Source organism: Choloepus didactylus, chromosome 12 (genome assembly GCF_015220235.1).
Source record: "Choloepus didactylus isolate mChoDid1 chromosome 12, mChoDid1.pri, whole genome shotgun sequence".
NCBI classification, from domain to species: domain Eukaryota; kingdom Metazoa; phylum Chordata; class Mammalia; order Pilosa; family Megalonychidae; genus Choloepus; species Choloepus didactylus.
The window spans coordinates 78,108,054-78,113,125 of NC_051318.1; positions in this window are offsets into that span (position 1 = coordinate 78,108,054).

Consider the following 5,072-nt stretch of genomic DNA (forward strand, 5'->3'; position numbering starts at 1 on the left):
TTCAATTGCTCTTTTTCACTCTAATTATTATTCTTGTTATTTTTGTGTGTGTGCTAATGAAGGTGTCAGGGATTGATTTAGGTGATGAATGTACAACTATGTAATGGTACTGTAAACAATCGAAAGTACAATTTGTTTTGTATGACTGCGTGGTATGTGAATATATCTCAATAAAATGATGATAAAAAAAAAAAATAAAGTGCCTCAGGGATTAGTTATGGTTATTCCTTGTTTTTCTCTCTAAACTTGCTTCTATGGTAAAAGTAATGCATTCAGCCCCATGGATTAACTACCACCTAGATTCTGACAACACCCAAATGCACACACCTTCAGACCACACCTCCCTGCCAAATGCCATAAACTTACACCAACTGCTTAGCTGATGTTGTTTTTTGGATGGAAATAGACATCTCAAACTTAATATGTCCCAACCTGAACTCCTGATTTCCCCCAAACTCTATTCTCCAAACTTGTCCACCTCAGTTGATGGATATCCTGTCCTATCTTTCCAGTTGCCTCTTTCTTTCTCACGTACTACACATACTGTCCACCAGAAAATCTTCTACTCTCATCCAAAATCTGATCACTTTGCAAATCTGCTATCACCCTTGTCTGAGCTAATGGTCTCTTGTCTTAATGGTCTCTGTGGCCATAAGTCAATTCTCAACAAAATCTCTTTGTGAGACTTCAGTTAGTTCATGTAACTGCTGTTCAAAAACCTGCAAAAGGTCTCCATTTCACTTGGTGTAAAAGCCAATGTTTCACAAAGGCATAAAACACCTGAATGATCTGCCCAGCTCTGAATTCCTCTCCTAATACTGCTTGAAACCACAAATCACCAAAATTCTTTTATTCCAGATCAAATGAGGAAAAACAAGTAACCAACATTAGGAATAAAAGAGAACATAACTAAAGATCTTGCAGCCATTAAAAATAGAATAGGTTCTAATATTTATGCTTAAAATTCTATAACTTAGAAAAAGTTGACAAACAACTTGAAACCACCAATTACTAAAACTGACACAAGAAACATTAGAAAATCCTAAAATGCCATAATGGAACATCTGAGACTCAATAGAGAACACGAATACGGTAACTTCTCTCATCTTCACTTCACATCTTATTACCTTAAGTCTTAGCAAACATGGTAGGACATATGCTCACTTAGGCAGGAAACACCATTCTATTTAAGACCACAAAAACTATTAAATGTACCCAGAAAGATTACCTAATATGGGTGTTTCTCAAAATAAATAAATAAATAAAAGCTTTTCAGTACCTCTGCAATAATGACTGGAAAATACAGAAATAATTTTTGGTAGCAATGAATTAACCTGATTACAATTACTATATGAACTTAACTGATGAGATACATCAACCTCATGGATGGATTAATTTAACTTTTTAAAATATGTTAATTTTGCCCAAACTAATCTATAAATTCAGTACAATTCCAATCTGACTTCCAGTGGATTTATTTTCATACTTCAACAGACTGATACTAAAATTCACATGAAGGAATAAATATCAACAAGGACTAAGAAATAATTTTCAAGAAGACCAAAGAGAGAATATTTGCAAATTATAATTATAATGTATAATGTGGCAATAATTATATAGACAGGAGCAGACAAATATATTTTTTAAAATATGGTTTTTTTATAACTTTATTTCATCCTGTTATTGCACTTTTCACTATCTGACATTTTTTCACCTGATTACTCTTTACTCCATGAGAAAAAATGCTAATTAGTGCAGAATCTTCAAACTTGCTTCACATCCAGCACTTGTAACAGTGCTTAATAAGGATTTGTTGAATGATAAAATAGGTAAATATGAGAGAAGCTGAACTATAGCCAGTCGAAAACTTTGGGGAAGCTACTCACTATATGAAGAAAGCAGAAAATCAGATACGTAACTCATAGCATACAGTGAACTGTAAACAGATTTAAGACCTAAGTATCACAGGCAAAAATTTAAAAGCTCAAAGAATAAAATAATGAAATAAAATCTTTATGGTCCTGGGATAAAAAACTATTTATTGGAGAAAATTCCAATTAAGTATACCCCCCAAATAACAAAATCATCTAAGTAATGGAATAGAAATTTTGAGAAAATAAAATGTACATGATTCCTGTTAAAGATATATATTGGAGAGTGAATTAATAAGTCTGAATTTAAATTTGTATTTTTTCATTGATATCCATTCATTTTAGAGAATTGGAAACTTATTGGAAATTCAGTACAGTTTTTCAAAACAAAATATGTAATGTAATATTTTTGAATGAGAATTTTGCTGTGATTTTTTGTTATCTCCTCATTCTACTTCATTATAATAAAACCCCTAATTTTCATCAAGTTCAAAAAAATAAAAAATAAAAGGAGTCAGAGAATAAGGAGGAGGAGGAGGGAAGACAGGAGAGACAGATGGGGATCAAGGAATGCTCTTTTCAGCCATTTCTTCCAGCTAATGATGAATGTGGGAATCCGTCCCAGTCAATGCAAGGTGAGAGGATGAGACACCAATAATTTCTGGGTCCAGTCCTCTAATGAAGAGAGAACGCCCTTCTCCTTCCTCTCCATGCTAGTTAGACAGCAGACTGGTGACTTCAAACTCTTTGGATCATGCAAATGAGAAATATACTTTACAAAGTGAAAGAAACACAAGATGGTAATGCAAAGCTACCACACCAGTTGGGACTTTTAAGTGTGAGAGAAGTTTCCGTCTTGTTTATGATCAATTAAACAATTTTCAGCCAACTATAAATCCTTGGTTGATACAGAGAGCATATTCAAACAGAAAGTGTTCTCTAAAGCAATTGCTTGACTTTCAGAAAGGAAAATAGTGATGCATTGATCCTGATTATATTTTTTACTTAATAAGATGTTAAGTTTGATAAATTTTCTATAGATGTTCTCCATTGAATATCAGAAGTATTGAACATTCTAAGGTTTTTATTTAAAATTTTGAGAGGAATCCTTTGAACTGTAAAAAATGTTTATTTGTTCCTCTAATTTTAGTAAGGCACAGCCACCAAAATTGCTTTGGTTGCAAAAGAAGCCAGCATGATAGCTGAAAGAGGTGAAACATGAGATCTGACTTCTTTTATGTCTTCTTGAAAAGAATGAAAATCAATGGGTAGGGAAAAAGCCTGTACAAATAGGACAAAATTGGCTTCTAATTTTAATTTAGAAAATTAGATTAACATGTATCTTTTCTACTAAGCAATATTCTAATGAATAGCAAAGTCCGGGTAAGATTACCCTGTAATTATAAATTAAAGAAATTGTCTCTAATAGACATATGCTAGGAAAGAAGGTAATGTTCAAGTTTCATGAAAGTGGTTTGCAAATACAGAAATTTTAAAAGGTACAAAATAAGACCTAGCCCAGCAGCTATAGCAACCATTCTCTTCACAATGTTATGTTGTAATGGACACATTTTTTTGAAGTTCTATTTTCTTTCTTAAAAGAATTCAAACTTCAATGATACTCTACCTACTGATTTTTTTTGTACTGATAAGTGTACAAATTCTACTTGTATGACAAAGTGTTATTTAGGAAATCACTTTTCCCAGTAAATCTTAAATTACATTCTAGATAAATAGACACTTCAGATTAATAATGATTTCACTAATTTTCATCATTTAGAGAAGGATGTTAGTGGAAGGCTATTCATATTGAGAATTTATCATAACATTCTTTACAGTTCTAAACAAGTCAGAAGCAATAAATTCTAGCAAAAAAATAGCATAAAGTAAAAAGTATCAGATCAAAATTTCGGGAATGTAATACTTCTGTGAGGTAATGTTAAGAATGTTCTTGATTTTTCTCATCTCTTTGAAAGCCCAGGAAAAGTTTTAAATTTGGAAAAACTACTATACTAGAGCCAATCTAAGCAGCTGCCAGCCCTATGAAGAAGCAAAATGCTTGAATCCTGTCATTTTAGAAGAGGAATGAAGGAGTGGACAGGGATCTATGTATGTAAACAGTATATTCTGAATATACAGTCAGAACATGGAGTTAAAAAAGAAACACGAAAGCTCCTCCAATAGCCTGCAGCTCCTACATGATCTGGCCTTGCTACGCTCTATGTCAGCCTTCTGCTCTCCTGTGCTCCTTGCTGTTCTGCAGACTTACCAGGTAGGTTCCTGAATCAAGGCATTTGCACCTGCTCTTTCATCTAACTGGAGTAATTGCCCTCCAGATGCCACGAGGCTTCCTCCCTCACCTCCTTTAATGTAACCACGTGAGTGAAGTCTCCTGGCAACACTATTACAAATCCCAGCTAATATCCCCTACATTCTCAATCTTCTTCTGATTTATTTTTCTCATTCATATGATTTATATTATATATTATTTACATTAATTATATTATTTTATGTTGTAACATGTTATATTTTGTTATTATGAATTTCCTGTCTTTTCCTCTTAGAATTTAAGCTTCATGAGCATGAGGGTGTTTGTCTACTTGGCCCACTGCTCGATCTCCAGAGCTTAGAAAAGGACCAGGCAAATAGCAATTGCTAAATAAATGCTAACTGACTTGAATTTATAGTCCTTTCATGAGGTAGCTCTGTGGCTTTGGCTAATTTTCCCTTAGCCTCAGTTTTTATATCTGCAAAATTTGGTATTAATTATCCCTGTTCTAATGACTTCATAATATTTTTTGAGGATGAAATAAAATGTTTCATGTCAGAGTACACTGGAAACCATAAAGTCTAATATAAATAGAAGACATTAGGGATTACCCTCAATGATTTCATTTTGATAATTTGCTATGTACAATGCATGTTTTCTGTACTTATTAGCATTTGGCATAAACTAAAATATATCATAATTCAGATGCGTAATGTTGAACTTCTACAATTTTTACCTGAATTGGCACCTTTGACTTCCAGTAATGATATTATAGACTTGATAATATTGCAATCAAGCAACATGGATTTTGGGGACATAGGGCTCAAAATACTTAGTATTGTTCATCTATCAGCCAGCTGTCCCCTGAAAATCTACGTGAATGAAGAAGGCAGGGAAAAAGATCACATTTTGTTTCCAGTGTTTTTTTGTTC